The following is a 25,116-nucleotide window of genomic DNA, read 5'->3' as shown; positions in this document are numbered from 1 at the left end:
GGGGGTGGAGGAGGAGGGGGGGGTGGAGGAGGAGGGGGGGGTGGAGGAGGAGGGGGGTGGAGGAGGAGGGGGGGGTGGAGGAGGAGGGGGGGGTGGAGGAGGAGGGGGGGGTGGAGGAGGAGGGGGGGGTGGAGGAGGAGGAGGAGGGGGGGTGGAGGAGGAGGGGGGGGTGGAGGAGGAGGGGGGGGTGGAGGAGGAGGGGGGGGTGGAGGAGGAGGGGGGGGGTGGAGGAGGAGGGGGGGGGTGGAGGAGGAGGGGGGGGTGGAGGAGGAGGGGGGGGGTGGAGGAGGAGGGGGGGGGTGGGAGGAGGAGGGGGGGGGGTTGGAGGAGGAGGGGGGGGGTGGAGGAGGAGGGGGGGTGGAGGAGGAGGGGGGGGTGGAGGAGGAGGGGGGGGTGGAGGAGGAGGGGGGGGGTGGAGGAGGAGGGGGGGGTGGAGGAGGAGGGGGGGGTGGAGGAGGAGGGGGGGGTGGAGGAGGAGGGGGGGGTGGAGGAGGAGGGGGGGGTGGAGGAGGAGGGGGGGGTGGAGGAGGAGGGGGGGGTGGAGGAGGAGGGGGGGTGGAGGAGGAGGGGGGGGTGGAGGAGGAGGGGGGGTGGAGGAGGAGGGGGGGGGTGGAGGAGGAGGGGGGGGGGTGGAGGAGGGGGGGGGTGGAGGAGGAGGGGGGGGTGGAGGAGAGGGGGGGGGGTGGAGGAGGGGGGGGGGGGTGGAGGAGGGGGGGGGGGTGGAGGAGGAGGGGTGGGGGTGGAGGAGGGAGGGGGGGGGGTGGAGGAGGAGGGGGGGGGTGGGAGGAGGGAGGGGGGGGTGGAGGAGGGGGGGGAGGGGGGGGGGGGTGGAGGAGGGGGGGGGGTGGAGGAGGGAGGGGGGGGGGGAGGAGGAGGGGGGGGGGGAGGAGGAGGGGGGGGGGGAGGAGGAGGGGGGGGGGGGAGGAGGAGGGGGGGGGGAGGAGGAGGGGGGGGGGGAGGAGGAGGGGGGGGGGGGAGGAGGAGGGGGGGGGGGAGGAGGAGGGGGGGGGGGAGGAGGAGGGGGGGGGGGAGGAGGAGGGGGGGGTGGAGGAGGAGGGGGGGGGGAGGAGGAGGGGGGGGTGGAGGAGGAGGGGGGGGGGAGGAGGAGGGGGGGTGGAGGAGGAGGGGGGGGTGGAGGAGGAGGGGGGGGTGGAGGAGGAGGGGGGGGTGGAGGAGGAGGGGGGGGTGGAGGAGGAGGGGGGGGGGTGGAGGAGGGAGGGGGGGGTGGAGGAGGAGGGGGGGGTGGAGAGGAGGGGGGGGTGGAGGAGGAGGGGGGGGGTGGAGGAGGAGGGGGGGGTGGAGGAGGAGGGGGGGGGTGGAGGAGGAGGGGGGGGTGGAGGAGGAGGGGGGGGTGGAGGAGGAGGGGGGGGTGGAGGAGGAGGGGGGGGTGGAGGAGGAGGGGGGGGTGGAGGAGGAGGGGGGGGTGGAGGAGGAGGGGGGGGTGGAGGAGGAGGGGGGGGTGGAGGAGGAGGGGGGGGTGGAGGAGGAGGGGGGGGGTGGAGGAGGAGGGGGGGGTGGAGGAGGAGGGGGGGTGGAGGAGGAGGAGGGGGGGGTGGAGGAGGAGGGGGGGTGGAGGAGGGAGGGGGGGGTGGAGGAGGGGGGGTGGAGGTGGAGGAGGAGGGGGGGGTGGAGGAGGAGGGGGGGGTGGAGGAGGAGAGGGGGGGGGGTGGAGGAGGGGGGGGGTGGAGGAGGAGGGGGGGGTGGAGGAGGAGGGGGGGGTGGAGGAGGAGGGGGGGGGTGGAGGAGGAGGGGGGGGTGGAGGAGGAGGGGGGGGTGGAGGAGGAGGGGGGGGTGGAGGAGGAGGGGGGGGTGGACTGGTTGGCTTATTCTATTCAGGATAACTAAGTGTGTTTCAAATTAATGCTGCTAATTCCTTTGAAAAAAAGAAAGTTAACCTGGAAAAATTTAAAATCACCAGTGGTTCAAAACTGGTTCCAATCTGTACTGTGCCAAAGTATTTTTTTCAGAAAAGCAAATACCAACATGAGAAAAACAAAACATTTAAATAACAGTGAGGAAGTTCAGGTCATGCTTGTAGACTGATTGTGGCATTTGGAAAGCTACCATCCAATCTGCATTTGGTCTCCCCAAATCCTCAACATACAGCAGAACACACAGCCAAATTAAACTATGCCTGATAGGTCAGTGTAAGGAATTTACACAGTGGGCGAAGAGCATGAAATGCAGTACGACAGCATTGCACTAAAATGTTAGTATAAGATTATATGGTCAAATTCTGGGATGGGAAATCAATAAACAAGTTTGATTTGGAGGCAGAATAACCAGATAAGCCAAGTCAATATTAGAAATATTAAAAACTAAGATTAGGAAATCTGAGAGTCAACTTGTACGCACAAAAAAACCCTTTGGTCCAACTCATCCATGCCAATCAGGTATCTTAAATCAAACTAATCCCGTTTGCCAGCATTTGGCCCATACCCCATCCTTGTACCCAGCCTTTTAAATGTTGGGATCGTACCAGCCTCCACTACTTCCTCTGGCTGCTCCTTCTGTACACACATGCCACTCTCTGAAAAGGCTGCCCCTCAGATCCCTGCTAAATCTTTCCCCTGCCACCTTAAACCTATGTTCTCTAGTTTTGGACTTCCCTATCCTGGAAAAAAGATCTCAGCTATTCAGCCTATCCACACATGACTTTGTAAATCTCAGCCTCCTATGCTCCAGGGAAAACTGCCCCAGCCTGTTCAGCCTCTCCCCATAGCTTGAGCACTCCATCCCTGGCAACATCCTTGTAAATCTTTTCTACAGTCTTTTAATTTAAAAATCAAATATGAAATAAGACAAAATTCACTAATTACCAGCATGCCTCAAACAAAAAACATTAATATTTTGAGAAGGACCCTTCAGCAGGACCACTCAAATCATGAAGGATAAAAAGCCACGCTGTATCTTTCAGATGCTAAGTGACCAGCTGTACAATTTTCTGCTGTGAACAAAATGCAGATTTTCCTAAATACTTCAATGAGTAAACCTTTCATGTAGTCCGACACAGCTCTTAAAATCTTACTTTTCAGAAAATAATAGTTCTGCTCAATTAGATAGGTACGCCCCCACTGGAGGCAATCCAAGAAGATCAGTTATACAGCCTTATTCTTATTGAATTTTCATTTGAATTAATCCATTCACATTGCATTCTTCAAGGATTTAACATGGGAATTGCCTTAAGCAAGAAAAGTAATAAACAGTATTAAATTAATTAATTTGTTAATATCAATATTTACTGGGGATCACTGTTTAACAGTTTTTGGATCATTGGTAGGCAAAAGCTCCAGGAAAGTAATTTTGTGATGAAATCTTTACTGTTCATCTGAAACAGAAACAATGAAGCCCTTGTGCTCTTTTTTGCAAGGCAGTCCCTCATTTCAGGGGACACTAAATATTTGTTCAGTCTAACACATCTAAAGTACTAATACAAATTCCTAAAAACGTCTTTCAACTTTATTCTAGCAGCAACCAAAAATATGCAACTGGTACAGTATACTAGCTACATTGGGCCACATATTAAGAATGATTTTAAAAAAGATTGTTTAAATGCAAAGTATCTTCAGTGAAGATTAATTATATAGCAATAACTGGTTGCATTGTGCAAAACAAAAAGAGATTATTAAGTTCAATTCTTTAACTTCGTTGGAAAACTTAATCAGCCCCAATAACACTTATTTCAATTAAAGGTAACAGAAAATGATATCTTCTACTTGCATAATTATCATCTCACCTTCCGCGAAATCCAGGTTTTAAAATAATCTAAAGTCACAGCCTGTTGTCGTTGCTAGGTCGAGAGAAGATTTGGAAGCAGACAAACTAGTCACTGATTGTAAATAATCATGCGACTGTGAATGTGATATTATGCAATCGTATTCTGACCTTTACGGATGAACGGTTAGGGATTGGGTTAAACTAATGTGGCATAAATAACGAGGGGAAATGGCGAGGTTCGCCAACTGATCGATTTAAAAAAAGCACTTAAAAATACTCTATTTAATGATTGCATTTTATTAAGGTGCACTCGCATTTTTACAATTTTCCCTGGAGTATAGGAGGCTGAGGTTTACGAATGCAATTTTGCTTTTGCACTCCCTGCCAACATACCTCACTATCACTCCCACTTCAGGAGACGTAAAAACACATTAGCTATGAAATCTTCATATTCTGGTGATGAGAAAATACGAGTGTCACTAACCCTCATGACAAGGAAATTGACGCACGAGTCTCTTATAAAAATAAGACACGCTCCGAGACCCAAATCACGAAACCTCCTTTTAACAGGATGAAAGGCACAAAATGCATAGATAGTCAGAAAGGCGCAAGAACGTATAATACAACGAGCCCGAAGAAAAACCAAGACGTATGCATCAGCCGGGCTCAGAGACATCCAAATTGACGGGAACAGCAAGGAAAGTAACAACTTAAATAGCAAAAACAAACCGGAGCCTTTTACTACGGCTTTGGCTATCAAATAACCCAGCTGATCGTGGCCTGTCTGGGGTCATGTTCAATTGTAAACTCGCAGTGCCCAACATAAACTGTGACGGGCGCAAGAGTTCATTGAAAAGCCTGCAATACGTACGTACAGTTTACAAACAGAGAGACGCCTGCTCCAAATCCCAGGCAGCCTGCAAAGACATTTAACTGCTGCAGACTCGGAACTGAGCGACACGTTCTGGAAACGGTAGTGATAATAAAATCATCTGCCTGGGGTTCATCCACCTGTCTCGTTGCGGTCCCAAACCTCTCCCCCCTGGGGTTAAACACTGCATCCCTCTCTCCCTTCTCCAATGCAGATTACTGACAGAGGTAACACCCCGGGGCGTGTGTGTGTGTGTCTGTGTTCTGTGTGTATGTGTGCAGGTAGCACATCACCCACTGCAGCCGGTACGCGACCACCGCGAATACGGCCAGGCCAAGCCAGGTAAACACTGCCCTTCTACCCGCCAGCTAACTCCTCTGGGGAACAGCTGCTTCCCCCTCCCGCCCCAAACTTCGGTCCGACTAGCTGGCCTCGTAGATCCCACTCCCCATCCCCCTTGCTCTCACCTTTCCCCGCGGACACGGCTGCTGAAGTGGGGCCTCTTCAAGAGGCAGAAGGATTCGAGTGTGCCCGCGGTCCGGGAGCCTCAGGGGTTGAGTGTCCTCCGACGCGTGCAGACGTTGCCGAGGCCCAGGCCGTTCGCTCAGTGTTTACCCTGGGAGGGAGAAGGGAAGGGGGGGGAGGGCGCATGAGGGTGGGGAGGGGATTTTTAAACCAAAGAAACAACCGTTAACGACAACTTCCGGTGACGGCTCCTTCAAGACATCGCGCGCCGGACCAGCGCATGCGCCTTTCCTTTCTTCTGCTTTCCACCTGCAGTGTTGTCTCACTCCTCACACTCATCTCCGGCAACTCTTACCTCTGTTAACTCGGACTAACTTCACCTCACCCTCACCTCCAGCAACTCACTCTTACCTCTATCAACTCACCTTCACGTCCTTCACCTCCATCATCTCACCCTCACCTCTATCAATTCACTCTCACCTCCGTCATCTCACCCTCACCTCCATCAGTTCACTCTCATCTCACTCACACCTCCACCAACTCATGCTTACCTCTGTCCTCCTCCTTCACCTCACCCTCATTTCTATCAACCTCCAGCACCTCATCTCCACCTCACCTCCATCATTTGACCATCACCTCATCCTCATATCCATCAAGTCACCCTTATTATGTCAACCTCCTTCATCTCAAGCGATTCACCCTTATGTTCGTCAACCTCCTTATCAACACCCTCACCCCTGACAATCCTATCCATCCTCATGACCCTCACCCCCCCCATTAAACCCCCATGCCATTATCAATTCCCCTCAGCCTCACTACCCTCATCCAAATCACTCAGCCTCATCTCCCTCTCAATACCCAGCAAACCCCCCTCACTCCCATCAGAGTCTTTAGATGAACCTGAATCTGCCCTGCCTCACTCCATCAAACTCCCTCAGCCAGTCTCTCCTCCCCCAACCAAAGCCATCAACCCATCAAGTCCCCTTACCATCACTTGCATCAAAACCTGTCACCCCCATCAAACTCACTTACCACCCCTCCCTGTCAAACACCCTTAGCTTCATCATTCCATCAAACCCTCATCTCCCTCCCCGACTCCCATCAAACTCTTTCATCTTCATGTTCCCCTCCTGACTCCTTCCCCATTTCATCATGTTCAAATACCCTAATTTTACCTCCATCCTCTCCTCTAATCCCACGACCCTTACTGCTCCTGATCCCATGAAATCCTCTCTTATTCACCCCTATCAAAAGGTTTCACCTCCCTCTTCAGTGCCTTATATTTTCCAAACTCAGTCTCTCTATCTCTCCCTGTCCCCACATCAAACACCTTAATCCTAACCCTCATCTCCCATCCCTCACCCCATCAAACACCTCTTGACCACTCCCCCCGTCCATCTGCACCTCCTTCATCCTCTCAAACTCCCTTGCTCTCATCTATTCCACATCCCCATCAAGCACTTTTATTTCCTTGAACCCATTCACAGCAGTTCTCCCTCCCTGACCTGTTGCAGTGTCCCTTGCCTCAACTCCTTTTCCCTTTTTCCCATAAAATCCCCTAATTCAATTCCCTATCTCCAATCAAATCCTCTAAACTTCTCTCCTTTACTATCAAACTCCATCACCCCCCCCCATATAAAATCCTCTTATCCTAATTCCCCTCCCCCAGTAAACACTCTCACCTCCTCTCTTCCACTCCCATCACACCTCTTTCTCACAAGGATCAGTATGGAACCTCAGCTATTTACAATTATGATTTAGTTATAGAGCTAGGAAAGCAGAATATTTTGTACAAGGTGCCCAGATTTCATCTGTTGATGCTCGAGGAAGTCTGGGTGTGGTTGTACGAGGAATGTAGAAAATCAGCATTCACATGCAGCCAGCGTGAAGGAAGGCAAATGGCATGTTGATCTTGGATGAAAGGGCATTGATGCACAAGAATAAAGAAATCTTGCTAAAATGATACAATGTTTTGATGAGACCACATTTAAAATGCAATGTTCTGTTTTGTCTCTGTATTTACAAAAAGACATTTTGGAGGCAGCTAAGACAAGATTTACTAGATTAATACCTGGAATGGGAAAGTTGTCTTATGAGTAAGTTGTCTTATAAGGGTTGGACAGGCTGAGCTTGTATTTGCTGGAGTTCAGAAAAGAAAGTGGCGACTTGTTTGAAACATTTAAAACCCTGAAGGGTCTTGACAGAATAGATGTGAAGAGGATGCTCTGTCTTATAGAGAAAACTAGAGACAGCGTCACTGTTTCAAAATTAGGGACTGCCCATTTAAAACAGAGGTAAGGTGACATTTTTTCTTTCAGTTGGTCGTAAACGTTTGGAACTCTTCATGAAAATATAGAGGAAGCAGAGTCCTTGAATATTTTTCCAGCAATGATACACAGACTTTTGTTCGACAGAAGGTTGAAAGGCTATAATAGTAGGCTGAAATATGGATTTGAGGCTAAAATCTGATTGGTCAAGGTCTCATTGAATGGTGGACAAGTTGAGAGGCTAAATGGCCTACTGGTGCTCCAGATTTGTTTCAGACCATCGTTGCCAAAATTAATATTGGGCTTCTCAGCCTATCCCTTAGGATGCACATTTCAACCAATACATTGTTGATCAATATTTTGTATAGGATGGATAACAGTTGATAAGTTTGTTTCAATCCTTTTTTTTGCAGAGAAATTGGATCAATAGGGTTTCCTTTAACTTTGGAACTGCAGTAAACATCCAAGACAAAATCCAAGATCTGAATGCCAGTTTGGAACATCTTCTGTTATGATTCCAGCTGATGTTGCTACTGGATAAGTTAAAACCGAGAATGCAATCTGGCTTGATAAATCGTATATTTTATATGTTTGTTTTTAATGTGGTAACCATTCACTAAAACTTAGGCTGATAATTTTCTGGCCAATAAAATAGTTGTTTGTTACATAAGAGAAAACTAAAATAAACAAAACCAAACTATTTAAACATAGATAACAAGGTGTAGAGCTGGATGACCCACCTACCTCCGGATTCAACGCATCATCCTCAGCCACTTCCATCACCTGCAATCTGACCCCACTACCAAGGACATTTTTCCCTCCCCACCCTTATCTGCCTTCCTGAGGGACTGTTCTCTCCGTGACTCCAACATCCGTTCCAAACTCCCCACTAGCCCAACCACCCTTGGCACTTTTCCCTGCAACCGCAGGAAGTGCTACACCTGCCCCTACGCCACCCCTCTCACCCCCATCACTGGCCCCACGAAAACCTTCCACACTAAACAGATGTTCACCTGCACATCTGCTAATGTGGTATCTTGTATCCGCTGTTCCCGATGTGGCCTCCTCTACATCAGGGAAACCAAGCGGAGGCTTGGAGACCACTTTTGGAGCAGCTACGCTCGATTCATGTCAAACGACAACACCTCCCAGTCGTGAACTACTTCAACTCCCCCTCCCACTCCATGGACAACATGTCCCCCATCCTAGGCCTCCTCCAGTGCCACAACGATGCCACCTGAAGACCGGAGGAACAGCATCTCATATTCCCCTTGGGAACCCTGCAGCCCAATGGTCTCAATGTGGACTTCACAAGCTTCAAAATCTCCCCACCCCTCATCCCAAGACCAGCCTAGCTTGCCCCTGCTTCCTTGACCCGTCTGTCTTTTCTCCAGCCTATCCGCTCCTCCCACCTCACTGACCAACCTCCACACCAACTTCCTATGTACCAGCCTCATCCCTGTTTCCCTGAGCCATCCATCTTCCCTCCCACCTACCTGCCCTTCCCTCACAACTGATCAACCCCCAATCCTCTACTGGTTCCATCCCCGCCTCCTTGACCTGTTTGTCTTCTCTCCACCTACCTGCTCCTCTATCCACCTTCCATCATCGCCTCCCCCTCTCTCTATTTATTTCAGAGTCCCCTTCCCCTCCCCCGTTTCTGAAGAATGGTCCAGACCCGAAATGCCAGCTTTCCTGCTCCTCTGATGCTGCTTGGCCTGCTGTGTTCATCCAGCTCTACATCTTGCTATTTTAGACTCCAGCATCAGCAGTTCCTACAATCTCCGCTTAAGCATACAATACAGTTTGAAAAGTCTTAAAACACACAGCAAGGCAAAGCTTAATCTGTTCACCAATATCATGACTTCACAGCAATTCAAAACCAAAGAAACTATCCTTCTAGGCGAAATCTTTAGGTTTGGCTTAACTGCTCCCAGTTCTCTCCTGTGAACTGTGCTATTTTGGTCCACAAATACCACAAAGTATAGGACAGTTCAGGGAAAGCTCAGTTACCTTGATGTAAAAGTTTAGGCTGTTTTCCATTAAACTGAAAGTTGAACCTTTATTTTAATAATTGAACATTTTCTAATCAATCATTCCTGGTCTGGAAGTTTTAAAGCTAACTTTTAGACAGAAGTAACTGAGCTTTTCCTTAACTGCTCTATTGTACTTTTTTAGGAGAGAAAGCATATTTATCTCTAATCCCAATCTAGTTTTATCCAAAATGCCCAAAAAGATTTCAATTTCAGAACTTCCTAAAATCAATATTTGCATAAACGTTGAAAGGATTAAGAATGTACTCCCTGTCATAAACCTCAAAGTATCAACAAATCTCCAATTACACTCCAGGGGGTTTTCAGTTACCTGGTGGGTTAAGATTCAGTTCTGAAGGGACTCTGACTTTGTTTACTTTTAAACTCTTCGCAAGGATAACCAATACTCCAAATTCTAAAAATGATCTTTTTGTAACATTACACTTCAAAAGACAATAAGAGGAAGGGACAGAAATTACCCCATCTTTTCTGCAGCGCCCCTTCCATCTTATTTATACTGATACAATATTCCTTTTCTTCAGCTCACATTCGTACACCTCTTTCCATTCTCCTTCCAATGTGCACAGTATTCCTTCTTGTCACTTGATACTGGCATTTTCCACACCTATCCCAGTGCCATCAATGTCTTCTGTACAGTCCATACAGTGTGAAAACAGGCCCTTCAGCCCAACAAGTCCACACCAACCCTCAGAAAATCCCACCCAGACTCCATTCCCCAAACCCATCTAACCTACACATTCCTGAACACTGTGGGAAATTGCGCATGGCCAAACCACCTAGCCTGCACATCCTTGGACTATAGGAGGAAACTCACACAAACACGGGGAGAATGTGCAAACTCCACACAGACAGTTGCCTGAGGGGAGTATCGAACCCAGGCCCCTGGCACTGTGGGGCAGCAGTGCTAACCTCTAAGCCACCATGCCACCCCTTCTGCATCCCCATTCAGTGATGGCTTGGGTATCTGTCTCCCCAAGGTTTGGAATGAATTCTTGCTTATCTGTAGGGCACACATCACTGTGGGCCTTTCACCATACTGATGCCAATGTTACTCTCTCCTATACTGCCATTGTGCTCCCCTCATCACGCTCCATGCTATAAAGGTATCCTTATGCTCCTAATTCATGTGGGAATTGTAGCTTCCACCTTCATGTTGGATGTGTTTTCCTTATTGCAGATTGCCTCCATTGTTGGAATTTTACCTACCCCTCATTCCGGCACTATGCCGAATCTTTTATTGCCTTCATCCTAAGGGTGAAATCTTACAGGGATCTTAACACTGAGGGCTGTGAGAATCATGTGAGAAGTCCAGCGAGGTCTTTATACATGTCACAAGCAACTCGCTGCATTTTCAAGTGAATCCCAGGCATCAAGATGAGATTTTTGTTAGGGAAAAGTGAGATACCTAATAGTGGGATTACTGGTTGTTGTAAGCCCAACTAACTGCAGATCCTGAGATAATGGGAACTGCAGATGCTGGAGATTCCAAGATAATAAAATGTGAGGCTGGATGAACACAGCAGGCCAAGCAGCATCTCAGGAGCACAAAAGCTGACGTTTCGGGCCTAGACCCTTCATCAGAGAGGGGGATGGGGGGAGGGAACTGGAATAAATAGGGAGAGAGGGGGAGGCGGACCGAAGATGGAGAGTAAAGAAGATAGGTGGAGAGGGTGTAGGTGGGGAGGTAGGGAGGGGATAGGTCAGTCCAGGGAAGACGGACAGGTCAAGGAGGTGGGATGAGGTTAGTAGGTAGCTGGGGGTGCGGCTTGGGGTGGGAGGAAGGGATGGGTGAGAGGAAGAACCGGTTAGGGAGGCAGAGACAGGTTGGACTGGTTTTGGGATGCAGTGGGTAGAGGGGAAGAGCTGGGCTGGTTGTGTGGTGCAGTGGGGGGAGGGGATGAACTGGGCTGGTTGAGGGATGCAGTGGGGGAAGGGGAGATTTTGAAACTGGTGAAGTCCACATTGATACCATATGGCTGCAGGGTTCCCAGGCGGAATATGAGTTGCTGTTCCTGCAACCTTCGGGTGGCATCATTGTGGCAGTGCAGGAGGCCCATGATGGACATGTCATCAAGAGAATGGGAGGGGGAGTGGAAATGGTTTGCGACTGGGAGGTGCAGTTGTTTGTTGCGAACTGAGCGGAGGTGTTCTGCAAAGCGGTCCCCAAGCCTCCGCTTGGTTTCCCCAATGTAGAGAAAGCCGCACCGGGTACAGTGGATGCAGTATACCACATTGGCAGATGTGCAGGTGAACCTCTGCTTAATGTGGAATGTCATCTTGGGGCCTGGGATGGGGGTGAGGGAGGAGGTGTGGGGACAAGTGTAGCATTTCCTGCGGTTGCAGGGGAAGGTGCCGGGTGTGGTGGGGTTGGAGGGCAGTGTGGAGCGAACAAGGGAGTCACGGAGAGAGTGGTCTCTCCGGAAAGCAGACAGGGGTGGGGATGGAAAAATGTCTTGGGTGGTGGGGTCGGATTGTAAATGGCGGAAGTGTCGGAGGATAATGCGTTGTATCCGGAGGTTGGTAGGGTGGTGTGTGAGAACGAGGGGGATCCTCTTGGGGCGGTTGTGGCGGGGGCGGGGTGTGAGGGATGTGTCGCGGGAAATGCGGGAGACGCGGTCAAGGGCGTTCTCAATCACCGTGGGGGGGAAGTTGCGGTCCTTAAAGAACTTGGACATCTGGGATGTGCGGGAGTGGAATGTCTTATCGTGGGAGCAGATGCGGCGGAGGCGGAGGAATTGGGAATAGGGGATGGAATTTTTGCAGGAGGGTGGGTGGGAGGAGGTGTATTCTAGGTAGCTGTGGGAGTCGGTGGGCTTGTAATGGACATCAGTTACAAGCTGATTGCCTGAGATGGAGACTGAGAGGTCCAGGAAGGTGAGGGATGTGCTGGAGATGGCCCAGGTGAACTGAAGGTTGGGGTGGAAGGTGTTGGTGAAGTGGATGAACTGTTCGAGCTCCTCTGGGGAGCAAGAGGCGGCGCCGATACAGTCATCAATGTACCAGAGGAAGAGGTGGGGTTTGGGGCCTGTGTAGGTGCGGAAGAGGGACTGTTCCACGTAACCTACAAAGAGGCAGGCATAGCTGGGGCCCATGCGGGTGCCCATGGCCACCCCCTTAGTCTGTAGGAAGTGGGAGGAGTCAAAAGAGAAGTTGTTGAGTGTGAGGACGAGTTCCGCTAGGCGGATGAGAGTGTCGGTGGAGGGGGCCTGGTCGGGCCTGCGGGACAGGAAGAAGCGGAGGGCCTTGAGGCCATCTCCATGCGGAATGCAGGTGTACAGGGACTGGACGTCCATGGTGAATATGAGGTGTTGGGGGCCAGGGAATTGGAAGTCCTGGAGGAGGTGGAGGGCGTGGGTGGTGTCACGGACATAGGTGGGGAGTTCCTGGACCAAAGGGGAGAAAATGGAGTCCAGATAGGTGGAGATGAGTTCGGTGGGGCAGGAGCAGGCTGAGACGATGGGTCGACCAGGGCAGGCAGGTTTGTGGATTTTGGGAAGGAGATAGAAACGGGCCGTGCGGGGTTGGGGAACAATGAGGTTGGAGGCTGTGGGTGGGAGGTCCCCTGAGGTGATGAGGTCATGAATGGTGTTGGAGATGATGGTTTGGTGCTCGGGTGTGGGGTCATGATCGAGGAGGCGGTAGGAGGTGGTGTCGGAGAGTTGGCGTCTGGCCTCGGCGATGTAGAGGTCAGTACGCCATACTACCACTGCGCCACCCTTGTCTGCGGGTTTGATGGTGAGGTTGGGGTTGGAGCGGAGGGAGCGGAGGGCTGCCCGTTCTGCGGGGGAGAGGTTGGAGTGGGTGAGAGGGGTGGAGAGGTTGAGGCGGTTAATGTCTCGACGGCAGTTGGAGATGAAGAGGTCGAGGGAGGGTAGGAGGCCTGGGGGTGGTGTCCAGGAGGAGGACTTGTGTTGGAAGCGGGTGAAGGGGTCAGTGGAAGGAGGGTTGGGTTCCCGGTTGAAGAAGTAGGCACCCCACCACACCCGGCACCTTCCCCTGCAACCGCAGGAAATGCTACACTTGTCCCCACACCTCCTCCCTCACCCCCATCCCAGGCCCCAAGATGACATTCCACATTAAGCAGAGGTTCACCTGCACATCTGCCAATGTGGTATACTGCATCCACTGTACCCGGTGCGGCTTTCTCTACATTGGGGAAACCAAGCGGAGGCTTGGGGACCGCTTTGCAGAACACCTCCGCTCAGTTCACAACAAACAACTGCACCTCCCAGTCGCAAACCATTTCCACTCCCCCTCCCATTCTCTTGATGACATGTCCATCATGGGCCTCCTGCACTGCCACAATGATGCCACCCGAAGGTTGCAGGAACAGCAACTCATATTCCGCCTGGGAACCCTGCAGCCATATGGTATCAATGTGGACTTCACCAGTTTCAAAATCTCCCCTTCCCCCACTGCATCCCTCAACCAGCCCAGTTCATCCCCTCCCCCCACTGCACCACACAACCAGCCCAGCTCTTCCCCTCTACCCACTGCATCCCAAAACCAGTCCAACCTGTCTCTGCCTCCCTAACCGGTTCTTCCTCTCACCCATCCCTTCCTCCCACCCCAAGCCGCACCCCCAGCTACCTACTAACCTCATCCCACCTCCTTGACCTGTCCGTCTTCCCTGGACTGACCTATCCCCTCCCTACCTCCCCACCTACACCCTCTCCACCTATCTTCTTTACTCTCCATCTTCGGTCCGCCTCCCCCTCTCTCCCTATTTATTCCAGTTCCCTCCCCCCATCCCCCTCTCTGATGAAGGGTCTAGGCCCGAAACGTCAGCTTTTGTGCTCCTGAGATGCTGCTTGGCCTGCTGTGTTCATCCAGCCTCACATTTTATTAACTGCAGATCCTGCCTAATTGATATAGAGGATCGTGTCTGACTGCCCACTGTGAGGAAACTGGATGCTGAGAATACCCCAAAAATACCAGGCACCTGGCAAATCCTGCCTGCTGTTTCCACCTCCAGACTTCCATCTTGGACTCCCAGTACCAGCATCTCAAGGCACGTTCCATGGACAGTGACTACATGCACCCCATAACCTTGGCCCTAGACATCAGACAATTGCCAGCATCACCTGATCAAAATGGAACATCTCTGATTCACTTGAACTATGCTGCTGCACCTTGGGTGCATCAGCAACTATGATTGCTATGCTACTGCAAGGAAACTTTGCATGCAGAGACAGACACAAAACTCACAGACTTGACAGGCTCATGCCTGTCTGCTTTGTTTCATAGTACTCACTCACTTAGAGCTTTCCTGCCTTACCTTGCCTTTTTGTGCTTTGCTCCCTCAGTCAGAGCTACCAATCTTCTGTTTTGCCTCGCCGTGCAGGACAGACACAGAGCAAGAAAGCATATCATGGTCATCAGCAGCCCTCAGTTAAGACAGTGAAGGCACTCTTCAATTAGACAATCCAGGTATAGTAAGTCAAAGATAACCTCTAGGACCAGTCACTCAGCTACTTGGAATGATCAAACTCAGGACTTTAAGCCATGAGTAGCTGAATAACAAGCACCACACCTTACATTTTGGCCATTTTTGCCCTGTTCGGGTCTGTTTTCTCCAGGTATTACAGAAAATGAGGTATTAAGGGAAATGAAAGTCGAATGCACAGCTGTTAGCGCTCATGCAGATAGGGGAAAAGTGATGATGTGTCCCAAGTGCACGAGTAGACAGTGCAGAACCCATGCGGGGTTAGCAGAGTGGGGTTTTGAAGTGATGTAAAACATGAGCCTTGTGGAATGAGGATTCAGTAGCAGAGATAAATTTGTGACACTAACTGGCAGTTACCCTGGTGGAGTGAAAATGGTCAATCCATAGTATCCAGGCAGTTGCGAGTTCTTCCAGCTACAGATAGTATCCAGGCAGTTGCGAGTTCTTCCAGCTACAGAAATTACAAGAATTAGGCTAACATCAAGTAAGAGAGCCCCAAAAGGGTGTGATAAGTAATTAATTGGGGAACATTTGGGATGATAGCATGAGAAAAATTATTAGGACATGTGGAGAGAAACCTTCCATGAAACTTGACAGAATTGAAAAGATGAGATTCACATCTTCTCTTGTTTATACCCATTTTTAGAGTCATATTGATATTTTATTAGTTCATATTGATATTTTTGCTGCTGAATATAATCAATAATATCATTATTTTACATTGTGCCTTTACTGACTAAAATGTTCTGAGATGCTTCACTGACTATTGTAAGGACAGACAAAATAGGAGTGCAAAAGGATATTTGGTCCCTTAGGCCTGTTCTGTCATTCAATAAGATCACGATTTGATTGTGCCCTCAATTCTACTTATCTAACTGTTCTCCATAATCTTTGACTTCCTAGGTTTAACTGAATTTTTAAAAATAAATCCATCTGTCTAACTTAGCAGTGAATAAATTCAATTATGCGTCTTCTATTACTTGCTGGTGAAGAGGATTCTGAATAGTAATGAACCCCTGAGAGAAGAAATTCTTCCTCATCTTCTCCTTAAATCAGAGGCCCTTTATTTTGAAACTGTGTCCCCCATTCTGGATTTACCCTCTTAGCATCTATCATGTCAGCCTCATTAAAGTTCTAAATTTTCAATAAAATTATCTTTCATTCTTCTGAACTGTAATAAGATTGGGCTAGTCTGCTCAACTTTTCAACCACAAACTTTGACACTAAACTGTATAACAGATCTTAGGCATAATCAAAAGCTTTTAAGCAAGCATTTGGCAGATTTTACTTGCGAGGAGTGAGATACAGAGCAGAGAGTTTTGTGGAGAGAAACCCAAAGCTTAGCATCTTGGCCAACCAATGGCAGACAAAAGAAACCAGATAGGATACATGCAAGGGGTCAGAATTGGTGGATTTTGGAACTGAAAGACATGCTAGCGATTGCGAAAGGCACGGTCACAGCAGGATTTAAACACAGGGATGAACGTTTTAAAATCAAGTTTTTAATGCATCAGGAATCAAAGTAGTTAAGCAAGAAAAGGATTGTAGGGTGAAAGGGTCTCAGTGTGAGTTAAGATAAGGACAGCAGAGTTTTGAGTGAGTTCTAGTTTACAGAAGGAGTGTTTGGCTCGTGGATCAATGGAAAAGATGGAGATAACAAAATCATGGATGAGTGTTTCATTAGAAAACGGGCTGATATAGACACTGGTCTCAATACGTACAGACAAGAAAAGACACGTATTCGACGGGCACAACACATCCAAAATAGCCAAGCCAAATGGAGATGTGCCAGGGAACTCCTGGAGGCTTGGCATTCCAACCAGAACTCCAACAACAAACATGTTGAACTGGACCCAATAGACAAACCACTGTAAAACAGAGCCGGAAGAAATGCCAACCACTCCAGAAAACTGAGGCATATAAATAACGAGAGAGACAGAACACCAACGCTTCACTGGAGGTGCACTAGTGATGTTACCTAGCAGGTCTGCAATCAAACACACCGGCTTGGTGAGAAAATCTACAATCTCGTCCACAACCCGAGCTACAAGTCTTCTTAAAAACCTTATGTTTCCAGACACCGTGCGGTTAACTGCTCTGCCTGCTGGCTCTTAATTAGCTGTTTGGGATGAGATTGCACTGAAAATGAAAGTTAGCGGGAGAGCCTTCACTCCCAGTTCTGCTTCACATCCCCATCAGGTTTTGAAAACTCCCAGCCAAAAAATTACATTTATCAATTCCTACATAAGCTTCCCTTATAACTCAGAAAAAAAGAGTTTTCTGTAATAATTGTAATGAGATCAGCCAGTTGGACCTCATAGTACATGAATTCCCTGATTAGGGCTGTTAATCAGGGACCCTTGGCTGATGGATATAAACGGGAGTGTCAGAGGTTCTGTTCACACTAAGAGCTGGTTCTGAGGAAACTAGATCATTGTCAAGGACTTCCAACATGTAGATAAAGGGTGACTTAGACCATAAGACCATAAGACATAGGAGTGGAAGTAAGACCATTCGGCCCATCAAGCCCACTCCGCCATTTAAATCATAGCTGATGGGCATTTCAACACCACTTCCCTGTACTCTCCCCGTAGCCCTTGATTCCTTCTGAGATCAAGAATTTGTCGATCTCTGCCTTGAAGGCATCCAACGTCCCGGCCTCCACTGCACTCTGCGGCAATGAATTCCACAAGCCCACCACTCTCTGGCTGAAGAAATGTTGTCTCATTTCAGTTTTAAATTTACCCCCTCTAATTTTAAGGCTGTGCCCAGGGGTCCTAGTCTCCTCGCCTAACAGAAACACTTCCTAGCGTCCACCCCTTCTAAACCATACATTATCTTGTTAAGTTTCTATTAGATCTCCTGTCAACCTTCTAAACTCTAATGAGTACAATCCCAGGATCCTTAGCTGTTCATCATATGTTAAACCTACCATTCCAGGGATAATCCATGTGAAGATGAAGACTTGGTAATGGAAATACTGGCGTCTATGAAGTTATTTCACTTTAAAGTTTTAGCAAAGATTTATAGCTTGGGTTGTGTGTGAAGTTGTTGACTTGCTGATCAAGCTGGTTTGTTTCACGTTTTATTGTATTATGAGGACACTTTATTGCTTCATACCTATTGTATTATTTTAAAGACAGACACTGATGTTCTGCTCCGCAAACAAATTAAAATTCAGGATACACCAAATCAGATGAATGATCAATTCATTTATTTTTGAGGAGTAAGAGACGGTGGGGACACGAGGAGAGCTCCCTGTGTTTCTTTGCACAGTGCTATGAGTTTAATAAAGAGATAAGGCCTCATCAAGAAAAAACAGAAAGCAGCTCTACAGCACTTGTATGTCAATTTAGATTACAGTCTCAATTCCCAGAACAGGTTAAACACACACTTTTATCACTCAAAGGCAAGAGTGTATGAATTAAATCAAACTGACATTTATATTCAGAATCGTTAATTTATTTACACCCCTAAGACATCTCAGCAGAATTTACACTTAGCTTCCCTCTCCATTTGTTACTTCAGTAGCCACTGATGAAGTCGGTTATGGTGATCCGATCCTTCTCAATATCATCATCAAATTCCAGCTGGTGAGCCCTAAAGGATATTCTGACAGATAACTTGGCCAAATTTATCTTCAGTAAATTTCTTTTAGTTGCAATTTATTGTTTGTTGGGTGTATGTACTCAAGTGGATTAGGAGGTTGACAACTGTAAAACAAATGCAGTTAGTATTTCATAAAATAATTATTTTAATTTGAAATGTTCAGTCAGTTTGAAATTAAGTGTTTATTATTCCCCATCCTTTTCCTGGTTATTCTGAAAATTTGTGAGCACACTACCGTACGAATACCTGATGCAGATTATTTCGAAAAAAGAAAGAACTGCAGATGCTGGGGATCTGAAACAAAAACAGAAATTGCTAGAGGAATTCAGCAGGTTTGGCAGCATCTGTGAGGAGAAAGGACAGTTAATATTTTGAGTCCAGGGACTCTTCATCAGAACAAATTATTTCAAACTATTTTCATTAAAATAGTGGTCAGAAAGCTGTGACTCATCAAGTGTATATATCATTAATTTCAAGCTAGGAGCTTTTTCTCTTGCGTATGTCAGAATTTATTTATAATTTCCACCTGTGGATTATATTGCTTTTAAGTGACATTAATTTTGAAAGAACTAATCACATCAATATTTTTAATGTTTCGTAAAGTTTTGACTGTGCTGTGGTCAAAGTAACTGTGGCCTTAAAATCTCCAATATCAAACAATTTATAATAAGAAAGCATTGTATTTTAGTTGTTCTGCACTTGTATGATTAGCCAGTGATTGCATTAAAACAGTTATTGTGTATCTGTGGGAATGACAGTGAGTTAATATTTTAAGACTTTATTGGGACCTTTGGGCACTCAGTGTTCTGAATCTAACCATTTTTTGATTCATGTACAAGGTGGTGGTCAATGAAATCCAGAATTTCACCAACAGTATTAGTGAGTGGAACACACTTCAGGTTATTTCCCGACAGCTAAAGCAAGTTTCCTATCAGCAATACATCATCCCAAGAATAAGGTGTGACACAGAATAGATATTTGGTGGTATTGGCTAGGTGGGGGTGGGAGTGATTTTTGATAGATAAAACAAACAGCAGTAGGCAAGGCGATCTAAGAATGAAAAAGACACGCTAGTTGGAAGGATCGTGGAGGTAGAGCAAAATGGCAGTGATGAGACTGGATGGGAGGTGTGGGGTTGAATGGTAAGGGGAGTTGGCATAGGTGGAAGATATAGTATGGGAAGGAGAGAATGGTATGCAAGAGGGGAATTCATGTTGGTATGGAATTTGATTGAATGGGGATTGTGTGGGTAGAATTGGTTTGGTGATGATATGAGATTGGTGAAAGGAATGGGATGGATATAGCATGGGAGGGAAGGAGAGTTTTAGAAAGATGAATTGACATGGGATGGGGGTTTAAAGATGTGCTGGTACAAAAAAAGATACTTAGCATAACTGTTTTCTGATTCTCTGCTGGTTAAGTACTTAACAGAGTAATATCTGTGTGTGATGTGACTGATTAATTTATGTTCTCACATTGATCAAGATACAGTGAAAAGTTTTGTTTTGTGTGCCATACAAAGTGCATCATGGTAGCAAAACAGAGAGTAGAATACAGCGTTACAGCCACAGAGAAAGGGCAAAAAGAGCACAAGATCAGAATTAACATTTGACGGGTCCATTAAAATTGTTCAATGCATTATATTGAATTCACTAGATGCAAACAAATCCTTAGACTAGTACTGAAATGTATCTAATTTTTAGAAAATAAAACTTTGAGCTGAAACTTGTGGGACTTTTGGGTACATATTGGAGATAGGAGATTTATTTCAGTTTGAGAGATTAGGTTAATTAGATATGCAGATGAATCTCTGAGGTATGCTGTGATGTATATGTGACCTCAGTCATCACATGATAGGACTTGCTCGAGGGTTAGAATTAATGTAGCTCAGAGTGGTGAGCTCTACTGCCTTGGCGTCATGTAATTGAACATTGTTTAAATGAAACCTAGAAGTCTGGCCTGAGCTTGTAAGAAGAACCAACAAACGCATTGTAAAACATGGTAATGGCAGTGAAGCTATCGCGGTAAGGCAGATAGCATCCCAATCTGAAAGAGAAAAAGGAATCTGAAAACCATGTGGAAATTTGAGGAATCATGAGGCAAAAATCCTGAAAGGCCTTCCTGGATATAGAAAGTTGGAGACTTATCAATGAGAGGTATACTCTGAAGACAACGCGTGTCCAAATCAGGTGTACAGTCCTTCCTTCTCCCACAGCCGTGCGATGCTGTTGAAAGATTGAAGCAGGCACATAGATAGGAGTTGCAGAAGATGCAGTTCCTCACATCCAGAGTAGTATGCGGTCAACATTCAAAGCTGTAACATCTCCAAGTCACTACTTTCTTATACATTGTTGACCACATTGACAACAAGATAGCCTTATCCGGCAAGGTGCTGATAAAACTTCAACAGGTCAAAGGCTAAGAATTCTGCAGCAAGTGACTTAAGTCCTGCTTCCCCAATACTGTCCACCATCTACATTAAGTGGTGTTGATGGCATAATGGTAGTGCCTCTGGGCTAGTAATTCAGAACCTCAAATTAATGCTTTGAGTACACAGGTATTGAAGCTCAGCAATTTTATTTGTTGAAATTTGGAGCCATATTTTAAAACTCTGGAAAAAAAATTAACCACTGTTGAATGTCATTAAAACCCATGGTTCTCTAATGGCTTGTTTGGAAGGAAATCTGGCACTCTTGATCTTTTGGCTAGATGTCTCTCTAGAGCCGCGCAATGTATTGACTCTTAACTGTTCTCTGGGCAATAAATGCTGGCCTACTCAGTGACTCCCATAGGCCATGAACAAATTCAAGAACAAGGCAAGAATGTGATGGGATACTCTTTACTTTCCTGGATACTCTTTCCTTTCCTGCAGCTTCAAAAACAGTCAGGAAGCTTGACACCTTCAAGCATCATCCTGTTCCCCATTTAATTAGCAGTCATTCATATCTTTAAAATTCAGTCACTTCACTTATAAACAGTGACAGCCGTATGTACCTCCTACAAGAGATGTTGCACTAATTCACCAAGGCTCCTCCAAAAGTATCTTTTAGACCTATGAACCCTAGAAGGATGTGGGCAGCAGATACATAGGAGCACTAATGCCAACCCCTCAAAGCTACAGGCCATACTGATTGGAACTATATTACCTTTCTCTCCTTGGAACTGCCTTCCTAACAGCATCTGAATATCACAAGGACTGCCGCAATTCAAGAAAGCAGCCACCACCACCTTCTGCAGGACAGTTAGGGATGCGCAGCGAATGTTGGCCTGGTCATTGGCACCCACAATAAATGAAATAACTTTCAGTTCGCTTTTGTTATGTTTTTGTTAAGCGATGTTGTTAATGGATGTAGGCCAATGGCAAGTATATGTGGTTAGGCTACAGATCAGCCATGATTTCATTGAATGGCGGAGCAGGCGCGAGGGGCTGTATTGCCTATTCCTGTTCCTATGTTCCTATGATTGTAAATAAGTGGCCAGTAGCATTACGTAGAGTTTGATCAGCTTCACGATAATCCTCCTCTAATAAGAAGATGAGCTTATTTCTTCAGAGATTCTTAGCCGTAAGACACATCTGGAGGTCAACTTGAAAATCTGGAACTACGGGCTCAGTCTTGTCGTTTCAGGGAGATAATCCTGAAGTATCCGAGCAAATTACTGCAAATGCTGGAATCTGTACTGAAAATAACAAATGCTGGAGATCAAAGCAGGTCAGACAGTATTCATGGAGAGAGAGCAAGCTAATAGAGCTAACCATTTTTGATGAAGTCAACATGCTACCTTGCTCTCTGTCCATGGATGCTGTCTGACCTGCTGTGATCTCCAGCATTTGTTGTTTTCAGACGATCCTGCAGTACCTGACTCTCCAGCTTTGATATAATATGTCAAGATTTCTCTAATACTTTTCCAGAACAGAATGAGCAGAATTCTTCAACTACAGTTTAAATAACAAAGTGTTAATGAAGAAGCACTGCATATGACGACTGAAGAAGTAATGGAAGAACAATATTTTGAGCTATACAAGGTAGTCACACTGATCTTCAGTTTGAGCCTGATAAGATAGTAAATGATTACAGAGAACAGCAAACTCTGTACATGCAGGAACATCCTTCAGCAATAGTGAAGAATGAGAGTGATGTTCTACTTTTGTATGTGAACCCAGAATTTTTTTTTACCTTCACCTGGTATACTGTCAGAAACAACAACATTCAATGTTGAAGTTCATCTCATATCATCTTTTCATCCCCTATAATTTGTGGTACTTATGGACATAATCTCAAAAAGTGAATAGCAATCAAGTACAGGAATCTGATCACTCTTCAGACCAACATTAAATCCCTATGACTGTGCTTGCTGACATCAGCTGACTTAACACAGTTCAGGGATCAAATCTGAGATTCCCATTGTCTGCGTTTTAGCTCCGCATGAAAGAAAGTGCTTACAACTGAACTGGACCAGCAGCATAAATGGTAATCCTCAGGATTTTGATAATTAGTGGATCTCATTGAATGTCAAGAAGTGATAATATCGCTTTTTGGAGATGGTCATTGCTTGACACTTATGTGATGTGAATGTTACTTACCACGTATCAGCACAAGTCTGAATGTTGTCCAATGCTTCTCTCTACTTGGCTGTTAAAAACAGAGCAGTAGTCTGTATTCCCCAGCCATGCATCCATTGTTTTTCTAGGTTGGTTAATAGGTGAGTGAGTCTTTCATCTCCCAATATGTGAAATTATCATATAAATGTGAATTAAACCAGTGGGATGTGAATTTCTTGATGCTGACTCAGTTGCTGTGTTTCAAAGACTTTGGGCAGTACGGTAATTTCATTGTAGATGGCTTCAGTTATTCCCCATGTGTCTCATGAAGCTTACCTCTAGCTCTGGTTGGATGGGCACTGCAGCCTGCTGAGGTCCAGGTTTCTTCCTTTTCAAAATTAAAATTGAGTTCATGGACAGTCCCAGGTGTAACAATCAGATGATTGATGTTTAAATTTGATAGTCCATATTTGCTGTTATTGTAACACTTAAAAAGTGTAACTTGAAACCTCAGAAGCATGATTCTGTATACTGCTGTGTCAGGAGGGGAAATTTGGTCATCCACGACAAGTCATTTTCCAATCCTGCCTGTGTGTTCTTTGCAAATATGCACTTTACGAATGATATCCATCAGCATTTTCAAAAATGTTCTTACAATTTCCTTGGATAAGCATATGGATAATGATGGGATAGTGTAGGCGGAGGGGCTTAGATTAGTTCACAGATCAGCGCAACATCGAGGGCCGAAGGGCCTGTTCTGCTCTGTATTGTTCTATGTTCTATGTAAGAACAGTTCGTCAGCTGATATAAACTGAATATATTAATGAACGTCCAAGGTTATTTGTTGAACTACAGCAAATGGTGTGGGAATTCCTTTCTTGTTGAAAGCATGGCTGGTCAAAAAAAAAATGAAAAGGCGGAGTAATTGATGCTTTATTCAGTATTCCAATGAGAATTATTAGACAAATGTTATACAATTCAGTACAGCACAGAGACAGGCCGTTCATCTCACCATGCTTATGCCAATTCCTAATCCTTATTTAGACCTGCTACTTATTTCTCATGTGCAATTTCTGTTCGCCTGCCATTCGTGTGTCTATCAAGATACGCCTTAAATGTTGTTAACATGCCTGTTTCTACCACTTCTGCTGGCAGTATGTTCCAGGCAGGGAACACCCTCTGTCTGAAAAATTTTCTCCACACTTCTCCCTTAAACTTTCCCCCTCTCTCCTTGAATTTGTGCTGTGTTGTAGTTGACCTTTCCATCCTGGGAAAAAGCCTCTGACTATTCACCCTATCTATGCCTCTCACAATTTTGTAGACCTCTATCAGGCCATCCCTCAGCCTCTGTCTTTCCAGTGAAAACAGTCAGAGTTTATCTAATGTCTCCTCATAACTAGGATCCTCCAGACCAGGCAGGCCGCAGGAGCTCCACTTATATCTGAATTGGTAAGCATTTAGACTCACACTACTAAAGTACTTCATCTTTTCCACAGTCTTTTAGGGCATTCTAAGATTGCGAAAGGTGCTATAGAGAGTTCTATTATGTTGTTAATATTGCTTCACTAGCAATCCAGGGGCCCAGCCTGATGCTGTCAAGTCAAGAGTTCAGATATCACTATGGCACCTAGGGGAATTTAAATTCACTTAATTCATAATATCTAGAATTAGAAAGTTAGTTTAAGTTATGATTCTCATGAAACTGATGAATTGTCAAAAAGAAATGCATGTGGTATCATCCTTAATACTATCAGCCCATGTGATTTTAATCCCATAGTAATATGTCAGCTGTAAACTGTCCTCTGAAACTGCCTAGCAAGCCGCATAGTTGTGTTAAAATCACAACAGAGAAGTTGAGTGAGAACAAAACCAACAGACTGCCTAGGTTTGACCTAAACATTGAAAACTACAGAAGTTCACAATGACACCACCTGGGAACTGGAGGAGCAGAGCCTCATATTCTGCCTTGGGAGCGTACAACCCAATGGTCTCAATATGGGCTTCACTAGTTTCAAAATCACCCCACTCCTGGCCCCATCCCATGACCAGCCCTTCCTTTCATCCCTGCTACCTTGACCTGTCCGTCTTCACTTCTACCTATCTCCCTCTCATCCCACCTCCTTGACCTGACACAACCTGTCCATCTT

The 25,116-nt window shown here is 46.7% G+C and overlaps 1 protein-coding gene across 1 annotated transcript in view; it reads right to left on the bottom strand.

Annotated features, from left to right (window-relative positions):
- The window catches only part of LOC125451625 (solute carrier family 45 member 4-like), a 72,927-nt gene extending 67,615 nt beyond the window's left edge, over positions 1-5,312 (bottom strand). The window contains 1 exon segment of the mRNA XM_048528969.2: positions 5,056-5,312. The gene's annotated coding sequence lies outside the window, so the exon portion shown is untranslated.
- Positions 5,313-25,116: the final 19,804 nt, after the last annotated feature.

This window comes from Stegostoma tigrinum, chromosome 5, assembly GCF_030684315.1.
Source record: "Stegostoma tigrinum isolate sSteTig4 chromosome 5, sSteTig4.hap1, whole genome shotgun sequence".
Taxonomy (NCBI): Eukaryota; Metazoa; Chordata; class Chondrichthyes; order Orectolobiformes; family Stegostomatidae; genus Stegostoma; species Stegostoma tigrinum.
The sequence above is the reverse complement of the archived record's forward strand: the minus strand, read 5'-3'. Positions and strand labels throughout refer to the sequence as shown.